Source organism: Rhinopithecus roxellana, chromosome 14, assembly GCF_007565055.1.
Source record: "Rhinopithecus roxellana isolate Shanxi Qingling chromosome 14, ASM756505v1, whole genome shotgun sequence".
NCBI lineage: Eukaryota > Metazoa > Chordata > Mammalia > Primates > Cercopithecidae > Rhinopithecus > Rhinopithecus roxellana.
In genome coordinates this window covers 117,004,293-117,029,452 of record NC_044562.1, presented here as the reverse complement: position 1 = coordinate 117,029,452, position 25,160 = coordinate 117,004,293, and the positions used below count along the sequence as shown (strand labels likewise).

Genomic DNA, 25,160 nt, shown 5'->3' with positions numbered 1-25,160 from the left:
TTTCAGTAAGAACAGCTCTGTGTGCTGGGGCATCCAGTCATCCTCAGCACCATTCATGCTGCTGCTGCTTCTTCCTTTTTTTTTTTTTTTTTTTTTAAATAATAGGCCTCAGCATGGAAAATTGCATTTGATTCAATTCGTAGAAATTAATGGTATATATAATGTCCCCAAATTCACCACCCTAGTTGCACCTTCTACAATCAGCCTCATCCATTCTCTCAGTTCTGTAGCCTCTCCCCTGAGATGCTGATTGCACATGTTAGGCCATTTTTGGAGAGCTAGATGTGTCTTCTTAGAGAAAGTGCACATTGTCTAGGAGTGGGGCAACAGCTGCTTAATGCATCTTGTAGTTCTCCATGGAATGACTGGAATTCTGTCTAGCTCCAGAAGGAACAGTGAATCCCTCTTTCTCCTAACATGTGCTTCTTGATGCAGGATTGAGTGGAACTTGTTTCCCTGGAGTGCCCCTAGATTCTGTCCTAGCCTTGGTTTGAGGGCAAATCACTGATGAGGTAGGGACTGGCAGATGCATCTAATGAAGCTTCCAGAGGCCTGGTAGGAAAACAAGGTCAGCAAGGGAGTGAAGTGCTGTGATTTGGTGCCTGAAGGAATTATCAGGTGACCGTGAGGGCCCTACACTATGGGAATCAGTAAGATGTGAGATCATCTAGAGAGCTACTTTCCTAAAGAGGAAGAGGATAGATCACTTTCCTTCCTTCTTTCAACATCCTCCCCAAGCTTCTCTTTTCTTTAGAGAATGACAGCCACCTCCATCCACCACCCACCGCCCACCTCCCTCAGAGGACTATAGATTCGGGTATTTTTAACAGATTTAGAGAAACCGTTTTGACGATAGGGCTCATATTCTCCCATCTGACTTTGGCAGGTGTAATATATGTTTGGCAGAGGGATAAACTGGGTCTTGCGTCTTTGAAGAGATGCTGATGGGATCAAAGCAGAATGACCACAGAGGAAGGAAAGAGAAGACAAGAGAGTCTTAGTACAGCACTCAAGTCCCAGCACCAAATTATTTCGGGAACAGCATCTTCCTCTTCCTGCCTGTTCTCTCAATGTGTGTCCTTGTTTTCTTGCCTCACACAAACATTCAGATGTCCTCAATGCCCTCAGTTCATTTCTGTTCCTAGCTAGCCAAGAATAATTATTTCTGTTCACATTTTCCTCTTACTGTGGCCTCTCTCACATCATGAGGTTACACTGTTGCATTCCAAGGACTATGCACTTGATTTAGGTATATTTGCTAGGAATATTGTCCTCCCTGCTGGAAGAGAACTCTCTCATTTGCCGTCCTGTGCTCTCTCCCTCTCTCTCTCTCAACATTTTCCCTCTAGTTTAGTACAAAGAATCTGCAATCTGCTTTCACTCATCACTGTTGACACACCAGAGAAATATGACTCTAATTTTTCAAAGAAAATATGAATCACGTAGTGTTCCCCACACAGACAGTACCCTCCTCTGTTAGCTAGCTGTACAATCTAAAATTCTGAGCATTACTTTTCATACAAGCAATGGTCAGATTATTGGGACTGTACAGAGCAGAGCGCTACAGCACCAGGATGTGACCTCATCTGCTCTAAGGAACTAAGTGGGGTTGAGCTGTGTCCATGTTTGAAGGAGCACACTTCCAGTGGAGAGAAGCCCAGGAAGGGTCAGCAATTTCTCATTCTGGACAACAGCCTGCTTCTTTGGCGAGAACACTTCAATTGAAAATTAATATGCAATGATAGGCTCATTATTGTCACAGAAAACTGCTTAATAGAGAATAAACTCTGTTTTTTACTACCAAACAACTAAATGGCATAGAAAAAGAAACACCAACTAAATGGCATAGAAAAAAGTTAATTCATGGTTCATTTTTGTGGGTGACATGGACAATGTAAATAATGGAAATAAGGTTTGTTTCCAAATTAACAACTTCTAAAGCATGTGTTATGGTCAGAACAGTTTTGGCTTTTTTTGTGTGTGTGCGTGCAGTGCTTTGCATGGAAATGTCCTGATGTTGCCCCTGTCATTGCAAGACCTTGAATATCCTTGATTCATCCAGATAACTATTTCCAAAGCCTTCCAGTAAAATACAGAATGATTGCTAATGAGAATTAACTATTAAACTATTGGGACGGTACTCAGGAACCAGAATATTGCATGAACCAAAGCATCCCATTCTCTAGCCCCTCAAATAAAAGGAATTTATTGTCTTTTGATGACAAGGCAGAGGAATGACATATGAAATAGCAGAAGGTGAATATTCAAGAGCAGCACTTAAGCCTCAATCCTGTCATTACACTCTGCCTACTGAAGGTTCCCATAAAAATCACTTGGACTGAACTCTCTCAGTCTCTCATTACTCATCGGTTACTGCTTCAAGGCTTTTTATCTGACCCACTGTGAGGGGGATGCATTCCAAAGCTGAGAAAATTATTTCCCTTGAGCGTGTTCAGGTGGGTGGGTGAATTTACAGTTGCAGGCGTTCAAGAATGTATCAGTGACAGCAAGATTCCTGCAGGTTCATTTCAGCTGCTGAAGAAATGAGTCTGCTGAATATTGATTCCGTTCTGCTTTAGGTGTTGCCCTTGGAGGCAGTCACCATCCACAAACATGCACGTAAACTCATACTCATGCAGCCCACACAGCAACAGCACATTGCTCTTAGGTAGATTAGGCAGTTACATCTTCTGGAATCGACGCTGGGCAGAGAACTATTCTAGACTGTGTGTGTGTGCTGGGGGAGGATGGAGGGTAATTACACGGAAAATAGAGAACATGTTTTAGTAATTTGAAGGTATTGATGGTTTAACAAGAAACATAAAATTAAAGCCTACTAGTACATACAAATAAAATGGGCAATAAAATATACGCATAAACAGCTGAACCAGCACAGTGACAATACTGGCATTTTTGTATGAAGAAATCCTAAACATTTTCATATGAAGAAAAGGTAAAGAAGCAGAAATTAAAAGGATAACTTGAAGAAGACCATAGGTAGCATGTCAGGCCTGTGGTAAATCTTAGAAGAGATGAACAAAAAGCTAATATTTTTCTAGTCTTAGAGGAAAGACATGAAGTCAGTGTAGTTAAGACAAATGAATGCCGTGGGGCAGCCTATCCAAGACTGTTGTTCTTAAAATCCATGCAACGTTCAGAGGTATTTCTCCTAATTTTTGGAAAATAAATTCTGGTTTCAGAAAGCAACAAACAATATTCTCTCTTAGAGATTAATGAAGAGTATCAACATCTTAAAGGCCCTGGAGATTCTTCTACAATACCGCTCTCCAGCTGTAACTATTTTTAGTTCCATGTCCCCCAAACTTCTTTGATTAGAAGGGCTTATTTTTGTGGTCCCAGGAATATTGTAGGAATCTTTTATGACACACAGTTGGGGAAGCAAATAGAATGGAATTATCAAAGATGATGTTGAGTACATATATCTTCCTTTTTCCCTTGCTAGTAGAACCATGGAAATACTTTTCCCAATGGCCTCAAGAACTTGCAAGTTTCTATCTTGTTCAACAGCTTATCTTTAAAAAAAAATCTTTCGAGTCAAGTTAATATGATTATTTCATTTCAGAAACATTTGGGACCTGATTGCCTTTATCAAACAAGCTCCCATAATATGTTGAACATATTTGCTATAGTTTGCACTGAATCATCAAAAGGAAAACTGTGGTAAAGAAGACATTATGCTGTCTAGAAGCATTTTACATTGAGGAGCATGAAATCAGGAACCTGAGAGATCACCCTTCAAAGAACTACAACGCAATTATAGTTCAAGGTTGTGTGTTGTTTTTAATGCATTCATTTATGATACATCAAGAAGAAGGTAGCTGAAATGATTTTTGTTAATCACAGCTTATCATCAAACTGAGTTACTTCTTGTTTGTCACAGATTTGGTAATACTTGTTCAGTTGTCTCTAGTCTAAATGTATATAGAGATCCTAGTAATAACAAGCTTAGGAACTGGCTACTGGAGACAAAAGTCACAAACAATGTTGATCACTAGATTCTTTTAAAAGAGGGAGTGTAGGCTGTGTCCTCAGGCCAGAATTCACAACATCCTATAAAAGTGGAAGCAATTTTTCTCATGAATTAAGAGTAGGTTATCTTAGGACAATCAGGTAAGAATTAACCTCAACTTTTTGACTAGCACCTAGATAGTATTTAGTGAATTATATCAGTGAGAGATAACCAATTCCATGTTTATGATATTATCAGGCTCCATGTTTTTATGTGTGTAATTTCTTGTTAGAAATTCAAGCCCATCGCTTCTAAGTCAGTGAACACATTATGCATGTTTCTCCTTATTTTGAAGTATTTAATGATATATAGTAGGTAAGGAAGATTCAGATATAAAACCTCAAAGTTGAAATATTTATAAAGGGGACACATTTGACTCCCTAAATTTGAAATTAAAACCTCCTCACTATAAAACAGCCTATAAGAGGATGTGAGAAGACAAAACAGTGTAAAAGAAAATATGTGCATCAAATATCATCATCAAAGGCTAATATCCCAACTATTGGAAGAGTTGCTACAATACAGTAAGAAACAGACAAACAATATTACACAAAAAGGAAGTAGGGTATAACAAAAAGTTCAGACAAAAAGATACAGGTAGTTTATCAACATGTAGGGCAATGTTCCACCTTTCTGGTGGTCATTTAAATGCAAATTAAATCTAACAGTGAGATATAATTTTAGCCTTATCAGATTAGTAAAAGTCCAGTATTTTTGAAAGTACTTTTAAAGCTGCTGGAATCTCAACCAAAAGAGTTGAGAGGGCAACTTTCCAATAGTTATACGTTTATGTAGTATTTAAACCCTTTGACTTAACAATTCTATTCCTACTAATTAATTTTACAGAAATATTTTCTAGAGTGTTTATAAAAGTGTTCAGAAATAACGATGTCCCCTGAAGGATAATTTGTAATAATAGAAATGCGGCATTATTTGTAGTAACAAAAATTTGAAAATAACCTAAATTCCTATATTGAATATGTTATAGTTGATGCATAGAGTAAGAAGACTAATAAGCCATTAGAAAGAATCAGGATTTGCATAATCTAACAAGGAAACATATCTATAACATATTGCTAAGTGTAAAACAGCAATGACAAGCAGTTCATATAATTTTATTTTTTAGATAAATACATGTTTGTGTGTGTACACACATGTAAATGATGTAGTAATGAATTTCTTTTGTGTTTTTCTATACATATTTTATTTTTCAACATTTTATAGAAAACTTTATTTTTAAAAAAAGCAAAATAAAATACTCAAGCAAAAACACCTCAGATGGAATAGTGATGGAAGGATGCCATATGGCTAGCCTTAAATGTCTTTTTAAAGTAATTTCCCAAGTCAAACTGTAGGCATGATCTAGGGGATTAGAAGTGCATTAGTCCCAAAACTCAGCTATCATTTCTCCATCGCTGCTCCATTGATGGCATCTCATCTTTTCCTTGGACTACTGCCTTGACCTTTAAACTGGTCTCTCTGCTTCCACTGTTGATTCATTGCAACAACCCATTCTCAACATAGCAGGCTGAATAGGCTTTCCAGCATTTCAATGATATGCTTTCTGTTGCGCTCAAGATAAAACCCCAAATCCTTAACCTACCCTGTAAGGACCTATGTTATCCTGTCTTCCCCAGTTTTCCAGCCTTCTCCGATTGTATGCTACTCCTGCTTCACTAGGGTCCAGCCCTCTGGCCCCTTTCATTTATTCAACGGCACTCAGTTCTCTCCTGCCATAAAACCTTTGTACAAGTTTTTCACTTTTTCCAGAATGCCCTTTCCCTGACTCCAAACCCATCCCATTTCTCCTCAATTCTTGGCTAAGATGCAGTCATTCTTTCACACTCATGCAGATTTCCTCAGAGAGGCTTTCCTAACTAAATAGTATTTCTGTCAGTTTCTTTTACTTTCAGTTTACTTGTCACAGTTTGTAATCATATTATTACACAATTCTTTGCTTAATGTTTGCCTTTCTATCAGAGCAAGATTTATGTAAGCAGTAACCGAATCCTTAAATCAAACAAACAAACAGTCTATGAAATCACTTTGTTAGCATGATACCTGGCAGCATAAGAAATATTTTGAATAAATGAATAAATGAAAGAATATACCAACGCCTCCCACCCTGTTGATTCTTATTTTAAAAGCCCAGTTTTTCTTAAGCTTACTTCTGTAAGCATCTCATAAAATGTTCCAAAGTAAAGCGAATACAAAACCGATCTACCATAATACAAAAGTATTTTAGTTAATGAACTGAAGTACTATTCTGGGTGAGTAGAAACATCCTTGGGTGCCATTCACAAAAACAGGCTCTGCTGTTTTCATATTCTCTCCATCCATAAGAGAGTGGGTGTCTCAACCCTGTTAAGCGTTTGTACTGTTAGAATCCCAGTGACCAGGGGAAGCTAGCATCGCCGTTTAAACTGTTACGTCTTAACTCACATTTTATTTCTGGCAATTTAGATTTTATACCTTTCTATCTTTTTTAAATGAAACCACAGCTCATCTGTTCTTATACCCTCCAAACTTAAAAGTTTTTATTTCTTTGACCAAGGAGATGGTAAATTGGGAAAACGTAGGAAAACGTCGTACCAAAAACATCACTCTTCTGGGAAGAGAAAGACAAACAGAAGTCTAATCCTGTGTTTATGAGTCAAATGTTGCTTGCCTGTTTTAGATGAGTTTTGCAAAGGGTTTTATTAATGTACAAGCTTTCTTTCCAAGTTCCACAATTACATTTGTTCTGCTCTCATTTCCCAGTTCTATTAGAAACATCTGCATCCGCATGTGATACAAGTTCTATAAGTATTTTATGCTAGGTACTCATTAAATTTCTTTGAGTTGTATACAGTCGAAACCACAAGATGATAAAAAGGGACAAAAGAAATGAAAAAAGACTTGAACAATGAAGCACTTGAAGGGATGGAGACAAAACTACTCCAAACTCATGGAATTTTTTCTCTAGAGTTCCGTAAGGAACATACGTCTGTTCCTTTTTGCCTGTTGTTTACTGGTTAAAATTCTCAAGGCCAGGTTCTAACTGGACCAGCTTAAAACAGGTGTCCATGTCAGTGTTCAATCAGGTATTGCCAGCCAGATCTACTTCTGTGAATGGAGTAGGCAGAGAAGGGGTGTTTTGGAAGACACCTTAATGGATATTTATGACAAACAGCCTATAAATTATACTGAAACACTTTATTGATTGATGATAAGAAAGCTGTAAATATAGATGTATAACTCACCGAGAGACTTTGAAAGAGCTATAATCTAATAATAGGATTCTAGAATGACATATTTTAAATTTGTTCAACTACTGAGAAACATACAGAAACTTAAAGCACATGGGTAACCTTTATCTTTGGGGTGTAGAAGGTTGACCTTTAGCAATATGGCTTCCTTTGTCTCCAGTCTCCTGCTGGTAAGGGCGCTTTTTGGTACACATTGTGCTTATTAGCTTTGACTTTCTCCCTTCTTGCATACCCAAATTCACACCATGGGTTGTTTTTGGCCTCTATGGTTTGGTCCCCTTTCTCTTACTATCTTTGTCACTTCCTACTATGGCCCTCACCGTATCACCTCATTCTCAAAGATTGACATTGGTCAGCAGGTATTCCGGCCGAAGGTTATTTACCTCCTTTATTCCACCTTCCACGTGCTGCAAGATGAATCTTCCTAAAACACTACTTTTGTCATGATGGCAATCTCCTCAAAAACATTTAATCCATTTTGCTTTCCTTCTTAATCAGTTATAATCTCCTTTGCTGATCTGCCCAAGTCTTTTAATGGTTTGGCTGTTCTTATCCACACTTCGTTTCCAGTCTTCCTTAATCTGAATGTGTGGGTCTATCAGTTTGGCCTTCTTAATGTTCTCTTCCAACCATATTCACACATCTACTCCCGCTCCTGGCTCACGTTTGGTTTTGTACTGTGCTATACTTCATCCCTCCTGTTCACCTATTGAATTCAGATTATTATTCTAGACCCATCTCAAGGCTTAACCTCCCATGAGGTCTACCTTATGCTTACTGTCCCAATTATTTTAAAAATTATTTTATTTTTGAACTTGGTATGTATTATGATTTTATAAAAGATTATTCTGGGCCAGGCACAGTGGCTCACACCTGTAATCCCAGCACTTTGGAAGGCCGAGGTGGGCGGATCATAAGATCAGGAGATGGAGACCATCCTGGCCAACATGGTGAAACCCCGTCTCTACTAAAAATACAAAAATTAGCTGGGCATGGTGGTGCATGCCTGTAGTCCCAGCTACTCAGGAGACTAAGGCAGGAGAATGGCTTGAAGCCAGTCCAGCCTGGCGACAGAGCGAGACTCCATCTCAAAAATAAATAAATAAATAAAAATAAATGATTATTCTGTTCTTTAATGTCTGTAAACAGTTTGCAAATTTAGCCTACCAATATATAGAAAGTACATAATACTCTTTTATTCCTTATTATTTTAAATATTTATTATATGCTTCCTACATACCTGACATTGTTCTAGACAATGCAGATACAAAGAGCAAGACAGATAAGGACACCTACTCCCATCGGTATTACTTACGGCAGAAAAAGATAGACTGCAGCCTGGGCAAGGTGAAAAGTGACAAGAGATGTGGTAAGAGAGATAGGGTCAGACCTGTGGAGAAATTTGAAAAGAATGGGATAGGGAAAATAGCATGATTTCTTTTCCTCTTCACGCTTCTCCTCCTCTTATGCTAAACAGTATAGGTTTTATTTTAAATGTAATGGATGATCACTGACTCCTGTGTAGAAGAAATATTATAAAAGGGCAAATGAAGAAACAGAGGACATGCAGAAATCTGGGGAGGAGATGATGGTGCCTTGGGCTAAGGTGATAGGAACGAAGCTGGAAGAATTGTTTCTCGTGTTTACATGTGACCTCTCCTGAAGGGCGCAGTGGCTCACACCTGTAATCCCAACAGTTTGGGAGGCCGAGGCGGGTAGATCACGAGATCAGGAGATCGAGACCATCCTGGCTAACATGGTGAAAACCCGTCTCTACTAAAAATACAAAAACATTATCCAGGTGTGGTGGCGGGTGACTACAGTCCCAGCTACTCAGGAGGCTGAGGCAGGAGAATGGCGTAAACCCGGGAGGCGGAGCTTGCAATGAGCCGAGATCACACCACTGCACTCCAGCCTGGGCAACAGAGCGAGACTCCATCTCAAAAAAACAAACAAACAAACAAAAAAAAAAACAAAAAACCACACCACAGACAGATGACATGTCTTAACCTACTGAAATATTCCACAGGTGAAAACACACAGCAGATGTTCCATATATATCTGTTGGCAAACTAATTGATTTAATTTTACCACTGCTTTATTTTAAAAATTGAGGAATAGAAGACTGATAGTATATAATGACTGTATTGACCAATTTGTTTTTATTGTTAAACATTTCTCTTCATCCTCATAATGGACACCTGCACAATTATTTTTTTGATTTACCAGGCAATGATGTTCAGTCAAGATGAACCAAACTACTAAATTGAAACTTCCTAACATTTTTCAGTTTTTGGACATGTCCTCAATTTGTCACAATATTGTAAGGATCTTTAATAAGAAAATCTCAAGGCAATGTAAGATAGCTGAACATTTTTTTTCTTTCCACTAGTATATTTCTTTTTAGTCCAGTATGTTTGTTTTTGCAAATGTCATGGTAATGTTTCAAATAATTATTTAATCTCCAATGTATAGTTGTGAGTAGGATGTGCCAATGATTAAAACTCTATGTATGGAAATAAAAGTGCTGCTTACAAAGGCTGTTAAATCTCAAGACTGTGTTTGGGTGTCTAATTCATTTTTCTTTTTATAACTATAACTTGACTATTTGAGGACTAACTTTTCCCGAGTAACTTTTTGAAAAAAAAAAATTTAAATGTTCACAAGAGAAAGGCACCATATAAGTGAGTTGACTCAAAGACATGTAATCTGTTCCTTATAGGTAAATCATATAATGAATGCAAAGCCTAGGATGTCAGGTTTCCAGTGAAGTTCTCTTCTGAAAAATTACCGTCAAGGTAGAAAAAATGAAATAATAAATACAAAAGCACTTTGAAACATTTTAAAAATTAAATATGTGGTACTCTTTTTATTTAATAAATCAGAACAGCTTCTTTATCCTTTATTCAGAACAATTGCAAGCCCTTGGATTCTAAAGAAAATGTTTTTGGGAATGGTTGACTAAAAGCTAGAGGTGACTTCACCAACCTGAAAACCTTCTACTGCCCTGTTTTAATTTGTATAAGGAGCTCTGTGAGAGAAGCCTCCTTCAATATTTACTAATATCATTTCGAAAAAAAAAATTCTAACGAAATGGTTCACTGATGAAAATAATGCCAAGTCCTGATATGGCCCATTGGAATGAAATCACAGTTCCGTAGAATTTTCGAGGTGGACAAGGCATTAGAAATCATTTAGTTCAATTCATTTGCTTCTCACATGGTAACAAAAAGCAGGCAAATTTTTGTGACAGAGAAGAATAGACAATTGAGAGGGATCCACGCACTGTATCTTCATAACAATAATAAAAAAAGCATTGTTTACTGACTTCCATGAACCCTTTTGTGGCAGCATTGAGATTTAACCTCTGGTCTCTAAAGCTGAGGCCAATACTCTTCACCTGCATCCTGAGGCCAATACTCTTCACCTGCCTCCTGCTTGTTTGAATATCTTCATTTTACTGTATTATGGAAGCCATTCCATTAACTAAATTGTAAATAATAAAATTAAAATGTCTCTGCAAATTTTCTATATTCCAGGAACTGTTCTAAGCACTTACAACTAGTAAATTGTTTTAATCACTACATACCATTATCATTTCTGCTTTACAAATTAGAAAACTGAGGCTCGGGGAGTTTGATCATTCATCAAAATCCCAGAGATACCGAGTGGCAGAGTATGGATTTAAATCCACACAATATGAATACTAAATACCTGCCCATTACTTTATTTGTGACTACCCAAAGTACTTCACTTAAAATTATAATAAGACTTGGACAATTTATGTTCTTAAAAATAAATAGTATATAAAATTCTGATAAAGACTGCTTCTAGTTTTAAAACCCTGATAATTTAACTTTCAGCGTTAGGATTTCAAATATATCATCAAAGAAAGAATCTGGGAGATACTTTGCTAATTTGGGGAACGTATTACCTGATTCAAATATTCATGTGAAAGACTCTGCATCTGCTTTGATCTTGTCTGTATCTCCAGATATCAACACAGCACTTGGAATGTGATAGGAGTTCCATAGCGTCTATGAAATGAATGAAGGGATGAAGTATTGAATTGCAAATAATTTTTGTGTGTAAAAATGCTAAAGAATTTTATTAGGGCAGATCTGGCTACTTGGAATGATTCATATAGCTTCACTCAATATTAACAAATTTCTTAAATTACCAAATTACTTAATAAGTTTAAGCATTATAGGTATTATTAAATAAGTTTATAAAAAATCATGTTGCTTTTCTTTAAGTACTATATAAATTGAATTGCGCTTTTAAAATCTGAACACCAGAAAAATGACAAAATAATGACAGTTTTTAAAAATCAAAATTTGGACTACCAACATAAATATTTATTCCCCTAACAAATCACTTTCCTTCCCTTATGATCAAGCAAGTGTAATGATGAAAGATCAATTTAATCCACATATTTAGGAATATTTGCCAGGCAAAATATAAACAAGATAATACCTTTTTTTCAGTGTTTGTTGAATTCCACAATGGTTAGCATAGTGGGCAAATAAATATATGCTTAATTCATTTACTGGGATTTGTTTTATGTTGGTCTTCCCAGATATTTAAAATTTCATTACTCAACAGAAATTATCTACTCAGTAACCTTGGTAACACATATGTTTAAATACTATAGAAAGCTAATTGGAAAATAGATGCATTATAAGTAGAAATTTTATACTACAGGAAGCTCAAAATATAAGACTATTTCAAGTAAATTGTTTACTATCTTAATTAGCTATTTAAAAAATAAAACGTCTCAACAGATCTGATATTTTTCTCCAGAATGAATTCTAGTCAAGTGAATCAATGCAATTGTTGGGGAAATTTGATATTCAGCCTCCATATAGCTCAAATATTTGATTTCCCTTTGTATTCTAGGCACTATTTTACAGGAAGACCTGCATTATATGGCAGTGCTGGGTGATCTCCCACTAAGTAACAAGGCGGCCTGCTTCTGCTCAGCTTACCCAGCTAGAGAAGAGTAGCCCAGCTCACAGGGGTAAAGTGTGCACTACAGCTGTGCAACATTAGAGAAGCTACTGGATATTTTGAATAGTTCAAACATATTATTTCTTCAGTAATATTGAGATGCTTTATCTTCAATAAGATGATCATTATTTTAGATTCCCCAGCCATTGTTAAAGCCAGATATAAATTATTCTCTTCATTGGATGGGTGCGGAGTAGAGGGCAAGCATTAGATGGATGACCTTTAAAAAGTCCTCTCAAACTGAAAGGATGTGGTTTTAGATGTCTGTAATCCAGTTGGGGAAATAACCCTGAAGCAAAGCTAACTATGAAGGCTGAATATAATTAATTGCTGAGTAAATCGCCTGAAGGAAGAGAAGCAACATGAAGTTTAACAAAACTTGTGCCAACATGAAGTTTAACAAAACTTGTGTTCAGCACATTTATTATAATGGGATTTAAAAAAAGATCTTATTGGGTGGAAACTATATTTATAATTAGAGTTCTCTATGTTTCTGACTATGTTTCTATAAAATGGTGTAATAAATTGAAATGTAATCTACTTTTCTTTTTCTTTCTTTTTTTTGGTGGGGGGACATAGTCTTACTCTGTCGTCCAGGCTGGAGTGCAGGGGCGTGATCTCAGCTCACTGCAAGCTCCGCCTCCCGGGTTCACGCCATTCTCGTGCCTCAGCCTCCGAGTAGGCGCCCGCCACCCCACCTGGCTAGTTTTTTCTTTGTATTTTTAGTAGAGACGGGGTTTCACCGTGTTAGTCAGGATGGTCTCCATCTCCTGACCTTGTGATCTGCCCGCCTCAGCCTCCCAAAGTGTTGGGATTACAGGCGTGAGCCACCGTGCCCAGCCTACTTTTCTTAATCTATAAGTACCGCTGATCACTAAGTAACCAATTTGATCCCAGCATAGTTTATTGAGTTACTGAGAGTGGCTGAACTAAATATTCTTGTTTTCATTAATATCCTGGGCAGTTGGATTAATTACAAGGTTATTAACTTTCAAACAATAGGGTTTTTTTAGATGTCTTTTTAATACTAACTGATCTTTATGATAGTATCTTTCTTATTTCAGTGCTTAAGAATTATATTCAGAGAACCAAGTTTTACAAATATCGAAAGAGCAATTTTCAGTGTTATTGCTTGCTTCCTTTTATTGGTTATTGGTATTTTCTCCAATAATTTAAAACGGAAAAAAATGGGCAGTCTTCTTTTGATATTTTATTGGCCAAGCCTGTAATGCACCTCAAGTTACATTTTGGATAACATTGCTCTACATCAGATAACAGCTGTATAATCCTTACCTTCAGCTTCATTCGTCCACTTTTGCCTTTCTTTCCTTCTCTCAGCCCTGCAGATTCTGGTGGCCATGCCAGGGTTAGTTGCTAGAACTTCTTGGTTACCAAAAAGTCCAGAGAATAATTCTCTGGACTAATACTCTAGAAAATAGCACGTGGCAGATTTGGGGAAATAATTCCATTGTAAAACCTAAAGGTTGAATGCTAGTTAAAAACACAATCATGTCTCGATCTAGCTGGCTTGGACATTAAAGATGGCAGAGGGCCAATGAATGAATGTGGTAGGCCATTCTTGATAAAGCACCTGTTTAAGAGGTCTCCTCCTGCATTAATCTCCTTGGCCCCGCATCAGAAGTGGCAGCAATGCCAGCATCCAGTATCTTTCACCTGGGAGAAAAGTACTGGGACCAGAGAGAAAATTTCATTTGTTATTCAGATCCATTTATCTTCTCTACTTTTCAACACCTTTTTTTTTTCTTTATTTGTCTCCTCTGTCTCTGAGATTGATTATTCTTATGAGCTTATTTTTTTGCTTGTATTTTTAGCTAGAAAAAATTTCAAGTAAGTGAATACTAGAAAAATGCTTTGGGCCTCTGTGAATAGGAGTTATAAGCATACACAAGTGAACTTTTAAATGAGTTAATCATGACTTCAAGATGTACTCAGATACATTGATGATAAAATAGGACTTCAGGAGGACTATAATAGCAGTCTTTTACCTTTTTTTTTTTTTTTTTTTTAAATAGACACTTCACCAGGAATTAATTCAGAATTCTTGTAAATGCTCTTGACTGAGGGTCCTATTAGCCTTCACTTGAACATTTTGGTCAGGGTTTCTTTTTCCCATTTTGGAAAATCTTTTTCTGGTATCAAAGAAATATGTGTAGTATTGATTTTATTTTTTTAAAAAATTGAATTACACAACCATTTATTTTCTTGCTTCATGACACAGGAAAGGCTTCCCATGTTTTTTGGGAAAGACCTGCCAGTGATCCAAAGGTCAACCTAATCTTCCTGGTATTCCTGGTAACCCTTCAAAGGGGACTCTGGTACTGTTGATAAATACATGCTCCACAGATGGCACCATTTTATCTTCCAGAAACCTCCTCCTCTGGATAGTAATGAGTTATAACGCTACATAAATTTAAAAAAAAAAGTGTGAACATCTTCCCTCTGATCAGCAATAGGTCATTCTGCACAGGATTTCAGAGCTCATGAAAGATGTCCACTGGTCAGTTCATCACAGTGTCTGCGTGCACTCCATTAGCTATGCTGTAAGGAATGCCACTTGCTCTTTGTGTTCTGTGAGGCAGAACAATAGGGCACTCTCCTCTCGAATAGCTGCTGATTCCTTCAAAGTTCAGTCAAAGCCCACATTTTTCCTTTCTGAATAATGTATGATCTTGGTTCACCCATGTGCTGCTAATCTACTATGGAGGAAGCTTCCAACAGCTTTCAGCCTTTTTGTCGATGCCACTGAGAAAAACTCACCAGTTCATACGGGAAGACCTTGTGATCAGACTTCGGTAGAAGGATTTTGATGAAAAGGTAGGAGTGAGAGAAACCCAGAGGAGTGTGAATGGCACATAAACAGACAGGCATGCTGACCTTTGAGATGGCATCCAATTCAATATTTCTTACCTCATGGGCTCATATGAGACGGAAAGTAAACACAGCTTCTGATGCACAACAGTGAGCAGGCATTGTGCTGAAGAAATACTCCCCCATGTCCCCTTGTGAAATGGAGGGCCCAGTCAGTGGCCAGCTCTCAAGCCTTTTTAGTCCATGATGGTCAATATGCCCCATGAGGGGTCTACTTCTATTTTTCACCTGTGTATTATTCCCAGGACCACTGTAACAAATTACCACAAGCTGGGTGGCTTAAAATAGCAGAAATGTATTCTCTCATAGTTCTAGAGCCTAGAAGTCCAAAATGAAGATGTTGGCAGAGCCATGCTCTCTCTGAAACTTCAAGGAAACATCCCTTCTTGCCTCTTCCAGCTTCTGGTGGCTCTTGGTGTTCCTTGGCTTGTGGCAATAGAACTCAATCTGTTTCTCCATCTTTAAGTGACCTTCATTTCTGTGTGTCTTCATCTGTCTTCCCATAAGGGCACCAGCCATTGGATTTAAGGCCCAACTGAATCCAGTATGACTATATGTTAGCTAATTACACTTATTTCTAAATAAGCTCACACTCTGAGGTTCGGGGATGACATAAATTTTGTGGGGATATTTTTCAACCTAGTATACAACCTATAAGAATAAAGAATCATAATTTATAGACCCCTGTGCTAATCTCTAGAAGTATCTGGGAAGCATGCTTCGTGCCTAACCATTTTTAAAATGCGGATAAAGATGCTTCCAAGGATCATATTCCATTCCTCAACCAGAGGGAGACAGCTTCACGTGTGCAAAACTACCAGCTTCCTAGGACCAAAGGCTTCCCTATACGTATGTGATCAAACCCACATCCTTCAAAGGCCTTTTTTCATATGACTTTTCTCTGGAGCTACTTTTTCCAGAGGATGTTATTAATCTTCTTTTAGTCCCATAAATTTGAGTAGAGTTTTATAAATTTAGAACTTCTCAAGGTCCCCAAAATCCACTGTCCCAGGTAGGAGGGCAGGAATAAAGCAGTGAAGAATCATGAAATCACGAACATTTAAAGGAAATTGAGGCACTGGGCAGCCAACCCTTTATGGAAGATAGTACCTTACATTTATTAGTTAGCTCCATAAGCAGAAATGACCAAGTATGAAACCAGAATTTTATGTAGTAGATGACTTCTGAAGGATGGAAGAATATATTATGAGGGAGGTAGGAGGGCCCAAAACAAACCTCACCTGTTTTATTAGTTAGCTTCAAGCTATTCCTGAAGCTCAGAGTGACCTCCTTCTGTCATCTCAATTCTTACACACCAGTCAATCAACATGGGTGTTGTGTTTAGCCTCTTGTTGTATTTGGCTAATATCTTCTCACTTGAACTTGTTAAATCTTCCAAGAGTGGAGGAATGTGCGGGGGCAGAGTATAAGTGAAGACATTTTCTGTTCTCTGGGTCCAAGGATACAGGGGGCCTCTCATGCCCAGCAGAGTGGCTAGGGAAAAGCAGGAACAGTATTCTCTAAGGCAGGTGACATGAATTTGAACATTAGAGCAAAACTCCTTTAGCTTTACCATCTCCTGCTAGTCCCTCTGTAGACATTTTGCACCAATATGTGGTCTTTCCTATCAGTTATAATGCTTTAGTTGTGATTAATAAAAGAACCCCCCAAAATGGCCTACAAAACAAGGGGTTTATTACCTCACACCACAAGAATTGTTGAGTCTAGGAGTTTCCAATATTAGTTAATTTAGCAGCTTAATAATATGAAGGGCTCCGGTGCTGTTGGTCTTTCTTCTGTAACTTGGCTGTGTTTCCGTTGTGGTCTTGAGATAGCTGAGGCTGATGCAGACATGAAGACCAGGACCACTTTCAAGGGTGGGCCATCAGTGCTCTCCTGTAGGGCCCCAGGTTCAGCAGGTCCTGCTTGGGTGCTAATGCTCTGTGATCACTGTATTGGAATTCTTAGTCATTCTACTTAGAATTTGTGCTTTGCAAGTGAAGTATGATGGAACAAAGAAGCATGTACCAAGAGTTCAGAGCCCCAACTCATGGGCAGTCCTGCCTGACATCCTTGCTGGGACAAGTTCTAGGCCACTTGCTTCCAGTCACTGCCCAACAGCTGCTGCCCACCTTTGCCTGCAGCAGAGGTTGAAGTATAGGTGCAGGGAATCGGGGTCAGAGTAATGTGTGCTGTACATGCTGAGTTGCAGAACGAGGCTCTAGGTCTCTCTGAGGGTACCCCAAACTGAAAGCACAAATAAAAACCACCATGACAAGTCAAGAAGGAGAGACCATTGGAAAAAAAAAAAAAAAGGAAAATGTTTGATTCTGCTTCTTGAATAAGGATCTTCACATTTTAAATTTTCACTTGCGCCTGCAAATTATGTGGCTAACCCTGGTTCAGAAATCCAGCAGAGAAAACAGATTTTACCTTGAAAGGCTTTTCTCTGTCTAGAAAAGTCTTCTTCAGATGCTTCGAGGAGATCCTAGTTCCACATAGCTCAGAGTTGGAGCACATGTCCATGCCTGAGACAATGACTGGCCAGCAATTAAGACTACTCTGATTGATACAGATCAATAGAGGTTCACTTTTGGGACAAAGATGGTCTCCATCCTTGAACTCATGGTAGCTTCAAGTATTAGAGTAAACTTGGGGTTCAGCAAGTAAGGAACAATTAGGGTAGAATAGTGGGAGGAGGATGATTTAGGTAGAAAATTAGCAGTGTCTGTCACACTGTTTTCTCTATGATTTATCTCCCTTTTCCTTCCATTATATCAGCTAGAGAAGCCATAAGGATTCTCAGAAATGACCTAATGAATGCTCTTCCAGTTCTTTTGCAGTGGAAATCACACAGAGAACCTCAAAATCAGAAGGCAGTAAGAAAACGAAGGGGTAGCTACTTTGGTTAAAACAGATGAGTGTTGCTTGGGTCCTAACAAATTAGGAAACCATTACCCTAAAGTAAAAGTCTACCAAACCAATATAATTATGTCAACTTAAATGTTGTTCTTGAAAAATCTTTCCAAGCTACTTATACTCTTTTTTAAGACCTCAAAAATGTCCTAAAAATAGATGTTCGTCAGACACATGTGCACTTCAGTTTATTTTATTTTCTTACTCAAATGCAACGTTTTTTCTTTTTCAGGGCATATAAGATAAACTAACCCATCAGGAAGAGATACTATAACAATTAATGTTTTTCTAGTTTAATTCTTGTTTTTACTTAGGACTGAGCATCTCACCAAGCCTTCTGATGTTTGGCCTGTGTACTTAATTTCCAAACTACCAGAATCACATTAAAATTCCTAAGCATTTGGGATTGGATGACTTGATTGACTAGCAGAATGTAACTGGGCAAGAAACTGAGTTGGAAGTTGATTTTGTTTTCTTTTCACACCAAACTCTCAGCTACTGGGCAGACAGATCTTACATCTTTCTTTACCCATTGTCCCAGAAGATTTTTATGCCAACCATTCAGTTCCAGTCACTCTGGTGTACTCCCAGAGGTACAAATGCCACCAGCTGAGAATGTCAGAAGAGGAAATCCAAGCCTGACTATACACTTGAGCTTTATAGAAAATATTTAGCAACTTGGAAAGTCCTCAAGAAAATGTGTCCTAACCCTTCCACATTCCATCCACTGCTTTACCATGGTACAAATACATAACACTGCAAAACCTTGCCCCACAAATGCACACTGTAATCCACAAAACTGTGCCCTTGTGCACACACAGTCAGAAACACAGAAAATTTCTTCTGCATAGGAATTCTGAAAACGAAGACCGAAGTCTGAGGTTTTCACCACAAGGACTCCACCAGGATTAGCACAGATGCTTGGGAAAGAGAGGGGCTCAGTCTGGTAAACACTCCACACAAAGTTAACTGAGCATCACTAGTGGAAGGAGAGGAATGTACCCAAGACACACGGATGAATCTTTTCTAGTTCTAAAGATCAGGCTTTAGTTGAGTGATGTTGGTGCACACAGGCTTGGATTTTTTATATTACCTGTTAGTGTTTAGTGGCTTTGTTCTAATCTTAGGCCTATGGCACAACTAACTGAGGTCGGTTACCTAGAAAAAGTATCTGAAGAGGACTAGGTAAGAAGTGGGCATAGGTGAGTGCTGGATAAAGAAATTCAAACCCTTAAAATACTCTATTTCTTGAGCAATGTCTTTGTTATAAAGAAGGGCATGATGAAAAAATGAGAATCACACTTTGTCTTAGTCTGTTTGTGCTGCTATAACAGAATGCCACAGAGAGGGGAATTTACAAAAAAAAAAAAGAGAGAGAGAGAGAGATATTTGTCTCATGGTTCTGGGGCCTGGGAAGTCCAAGACTGAAGGGTCACATCTAGTGAGGGTCTTCTTCCTGTGTCATAACATGGCAGAAGGCATCACACAGCCAACACATGAAACAGAGGAAATCAAGCCAAATTCATCCTTTTATCCTGAGCCCACACCCATGATAACTGACTCACTCTCATGATAAGGGCACTAATGTTTTCAGAAAGTTGAAGCTCTCATGACCTAATCACCTCTTAAAGGCCCTGCCTGATAATACCATCACAATGACAATTACATTTCAACATGAGTTTTGGAGGGGATATTCAAACTACTGCACCCTTTGACCTGTTTTTTCTAGACTATTGAAGAATTGCCAAGCTGGTTTCAGAATTTTCAATGGCATTTACGTATGTTGGAGATACACAACTCATCTAAAAATCATACGATAACATTCAGAAAAGTGCTTCGTAAGGTAGGAGGGTGATTTTCTTGTTATTTGTCTAAACTCCTCATTTCCAGAGTCTGGCTGAAACCGAGAGGTTGAGCGATTTGCCCTGAGTCACACGATTTCCAGTCTCTTGGCTCTCAGTCCAGTCACCACAAAGCAGACAGCTCTAAAAAAAAAGTACCCAGAGTAGATTTTCTTAGGGTAACTAACTTTACCGAATATCTTATTATGCATATAATATCAGCAGTTACAATCTGTCTGGAAACCAACATCATTAACTCTAGTAAGTCATAGGATGGGAGTTCTTTGGAATGGTCCTTTTCCTGTGGATTGAATTATTTAGGCAGTTTTGGAACTCACAGAACTGTTAAATAAATATATATGAAATCTGCCTTTTATGCTTAGTCAGTCTCTACATGAGTTTTCTTCTAAGACAAAAGGAACAATAGTAGTCACATGCTCGTGATGAATGTATGATTCAGAGCTTGAGAAAGCTTGTTAGTGTTTTCCTTTCTATCACATTTAGTTTGCAGTGTGTCATTACATCCCCAAGCACTGTTGGTTATGCCAATGTTATGGTCATCTTGGTGCCTGGCTATCAGGTGTGGGGTAACAAGTATGGGGAGCAATGTCAGCTTGAACAAAGAGGATGAGTCACAGAGAAACTAAAGCCCTGTGCTACTCTATGGTTTGTGTTGAGAAGAGTGATAATAGGGCAGCAGGGAATAATTTCTAATCAATGGCAGGCCTACTTTTTGGAGAGAACTTCTTTGATTTCGTAATATTTGAATATTAATTGAGGTGGCACATTTGGCCACTAGTTTCACAGCTCACCTGGTATGAACCTGGTATGAATTGAATATGAGCATATTTTTGACCTGTTATTTCTTGGTTTAATTCAATTAGTCATTCAGGACATAGGATTCTATTTCCCAGGGACTTGCACATGTTTTTAGCAAAGGGCCACATAGTAAATATTTTGGGCTTTGTGGGCAAAACGTCCTCTGCTGGCAATACTCAACATTGCCGTTGTAATATGAAAACAGCCATGGACAATTTGTTGAATAAAAAAGAAAAAGAATAAAAAGGCAGTTGGGGGGCATCGCTTTGTTTCAGTAAAGCTTTATTTACAAAAACAGGAAGCTGTTTGGATTTGGTCCATGGGGACATAGTTTGCTGACCTCTGTTCTCATAGTTCTGAAGTTTCTAAACTCACTCTAGAAAGTGAAGGCAGGTCTTAAGGGGCTCTGGGACACTTTCAGCTGGAAGAAAACCACGTCTGGGTGGAAAAAGAAGGCAGGGTTTCATATGATTTCTAGATGCATTCTAGCCACCTTTAGAAGTCTGGGAGGGAAAGATTTGGGAAGTTCAATTCACATGAATTGTCCACTGAGGCTTCCCTAGAAAGATTGAATTATCTCTGCGTGAGGTAATTGGTTGAACTGGTCCTCTCACCACAGTCTATACATTCTTTTCACTAAAGAGAGTAGAGATCAGTTGGAGGGAGTTTTCTCTAGTGCCTCCAACCCACTGCCATATTAAAAAAACAGAACCTCACTTGACATGGTTACAGACGCCAAAGAACGTGTATTTTGAATTTATACCTCAGTGTGTGGTAAATATGATTTTGGTCACTGCAACGTAACTTGAAGACATAGAGACATATGGTTTGAGCTCGTGCTTGTGTGTGTGTGTGTGTGTGTGTGTGTGTGTGTGTGTGTGTGTGTATAACAGAAAACAATACCATCTGACTAAACAGTAGGCTTGGTGCCAGATGCCAATCTGACTGAGACAGGCACACAAGCGAACAAAGCTAACCTCAGCTTCCACTTCCTCCTCCCCCAAAAATCTATTAAAAGACTGAAAAGGACTGTTTAGCATCAGAGAGTGGGACATGATGCTAAAGTGCATTCTCCAGTGTCAGAAACAGCAGCAGCTGCAGCCAAGTTTCAATGACAATCACCCGCTCTGCTATGCCTCAGCACATCCCAGAACCCAGAGGAGGAAACTGTAGGACTTCCCGGATGTGGGGATTGGAGCAGGAAGGGAAACAACACACATATTTCCAGCCATAAAAGACAACTGCAAGGAGGCGAAAACTGTCTGTGTTGCTCTGATGGCAGAGGAGAACTCCAGTCCATCGGTGGAAAACTTTTCACTTTTTCTCTCAAGTCAAACTTAGGAAAAATAAATGAGGTGACAGAGAAGCAGCCTTTGATCCATGTTGTAGGAGAGGCAAAAGGCCCAGGGACTCTGAAGCTTGCTAGTTCTTCCAAATGTTTGCCTATGTAAACACAAAGTGAATTGTTTATCAAGTGAATAGTATTTTTTACATTAAATATAGAATCTTTCAAACATACAAGAATTACTAAAATAACAAACACCTGTGTATCCACTGTGCATTCCATACAAATATATATATATTTGACGGAATCTAGTTCTGTTGCCCAGGCTGGAGTGCAGTGGCACAATCTTGGCTCACTGCAACTTCTGACTCCTGGGTTCAAACGATTCTCCTGCCTCAGCCCCCTGAGTAGCTGGGATTACAGGCATGCACAACCACACCTGGCTAATTTTGTATTTTTAGTAGAGACGGGGTTTCTCCATGTTGGTCAGGCTGGTCTTGAACTCCCGACCTCAGCTGATCCACGCACCTCGGCCTCCCAAAGTGCTGGGATTACAGTCATAAGCCACTGTGCCCAGCCAAGAAAGAAAATTTTAAAGAAATAAAATATTACAGATACCGGTGAAGCCCCCTGTGTATCACTCTCTTCTCTCATTTCCTTCACTGTGTTTTTGGAGGTAACTCCAGTAATTTCTGAATTTAATGCATGTTTTTCTCAAGAGTATTTTATGCTATATATATATATATATATTTATATACACATACATATATACACACATCCCACAAACATACATATTATATACATAATATAAAAATAATATATAGACCTATTTTGCACATTTCCAATTTTTATAAAAATAGTGTTATGGTAACTTTTGATACCTTTTCTTCTACAGAAGTTTTAACTTTCATTTAGTAAAATTTGGCAACATTTTATTTCATGGTTTGTGCATTTTTGCTTTTTTAAGACTCCTTCCCTATCTGTATTAGGCTATTTTTGCATTGCTATAAAGCAATATGTAAGCCTGGTTAATTTATAAAGGAGAGGTATAATTGGTTCATGGTTCTGCAGGCTGTACAGGAAGCATGGCACAGCATCTGCTCGGCTTCTGGTGAGGCCTCAGGAAACTTTTATGGCAGAAGGTGAAGCAGGAGCAGGCATGTCACATGGTGAGAGGGAGCGAGAGTGAGGGGAGAGGTGCCACACATTTAAACAACCAGATCTCACGTGAAATTAGAGAGAGAGCTCTAATTGGTGGGAAGAAAGCACCAACCCCCGGTTCATGAGGGATCTGCCCCCATGACCCAAGCATCTCCCACCAGGTCCCACCTCCAACACTGGGGATTCCATTTCACCGTGAGACTCAGAAGGAACAAACATCTAAATTGTATCACTGTCCTGAAGTCATATCGTATTTTCTTATAAAATTTTTTCTGTTCAAGTCTTTAAATCACCTGGCATTGATTTCCTCAAATCCAAATTAGGGAGGCTTATTTTAGTTTATAATGTCTATCTGTCCTATGACTCTTTATTGAATTGTCCTTCCTTTCCCCACTGACCTATAACGCCACCTCCCTAAACTTGCAATCCTTCCTTGTGTAGCATGCCCTCCTTTACTTGAGGAGAAGGGTCAAGAGCATCATCCAGCACCTGACCGTGAGGCTCCCTGGTAACCTGAGAAGGGACTCCCATGCTGCCCAAGTCAGCAGCAGAGAGAAACTTGAAAACTGGAGGGAATCTCTCCTTGTGCATTTACGACTTGTGATCAAACTTGGGAGAGAACTTTTTGACTCAAGACCTTTTGATAATTATAAGGGAATTAGTCATGCCAGGCTCACACTCTATTGTCATGAACTCCAGCCTTCAGAAGATTAGAATGAATCACAGCCAAGGTACAGTCCGTGCCCAGCAGTTCTTTACAGACTAGAGCCAAGCATCAAATTTCATATATTCCAGGTTTAAGAAATGGGATTAGTTGACCTACAATAAACACACTTTATCACTTAGGGGTATTTTGCTCTGTGTCCTGCAAACTGTGATATGTGTGCATTATAAACCTCATACATTATTAACGGAGTTTGTTTTCTTAAAAAAATATCTTGGCAGAATACTATTGGAATTAAACCAATTCAACTTTCTGGACTTGAAAATGGCACAGATCCAGACTGAGATTCGGAAATAAAAAAAAATAACAATCATCAGCTATTTTAATTAACAACCACCACAACAATAAATCAGTTATTTGAAGAAACTCTTCACAAATAGCCTTATGGTAGAGATTTCTGTTATGGAATTACTACAGAAATGCCAACAAATGAAAGGGGAAAATAATCTGACTTTTACTGAACACTTAATATGAGTAAGTCACCACAGAAAGCCCTTTTACATATGCTGTGCCATTTAAAACTTACACAGCCCTCAAAAACGCTATAAAAATTCCCACTTTAAGGATGAGAAGCTGAAGTTTAAAAAACTTGATAAACTTGTCAAGGGTACAGAACTGGTAAGTGGTAGGTCAGGGATTCAAACTCAGATTGAATTGGCCAGTGCTCATCCATTTTTTAACATGGCTACTGGTTCTATCACTTGGATGTGTTGCTGTAAGAAGAATCATTTTAAGGGCCACAGGGATCAAGGTGAAGCTCAGGATGGAAAGTGTTTGGCATCTCCAAGGCTGTCCCAAGTCTGCTTTGGAGTAGACCGAACCTATGGCTGACCCCAGAACTACTCAGCCTCTGAGAACGAAACAATCTTCACCTAGAACTGTAGCATTGCATCGTTGGGTGATCTGGAAGCTGGGTCAATGGGATTCTATGTTACAAGCCTCATGTTACAAGTCTCCAAAATCCCTAAGACAAGATGTTTATTGGGATACAGGATATTTGGTAATCCCAATAAAGATAAAATGTTATGTTAACAATTATTGCAGAATACCTCCTACAGGTATGAGTCAGCAACTCATGACCTTGTAATTACATTGGTATTTCTGCTGTGAAACAAATGAATACTCATACTAAATAAAGAAAAACAAAGGTAATACATAGGCCTGTCAATTCAGAGAAGATTTTGCCTCTAAATGAGTTACACATACTTCTGGATTTAGATTCTTGGGGATTTCAGAA

General features: G+C 38.5%; 1 long non-coding RNA gene across 1 annotated transcript; it reads right to left on the bottom strand.

The window, feature by feature from the left end:
* Positions 1–10,983: 10,983 nt before the first annotated feature.
* LOC104666510 lies at positions 10,984–17,102 on the bottom strand. Its single transcript, XR_748567.2, has 3 exons — positions 16,878–17,102; positions 13,582–13,671; positions 10,984–11,315 (listed from the first exon to the last, which is right to left on the bottom strand). It is a non-coding gene; the product is annotated as an uncharacterized LOC104666510 (long non-coding RNA).
* Positions 17,103–25,160: the final 8,058 nt, after the last annotated feature.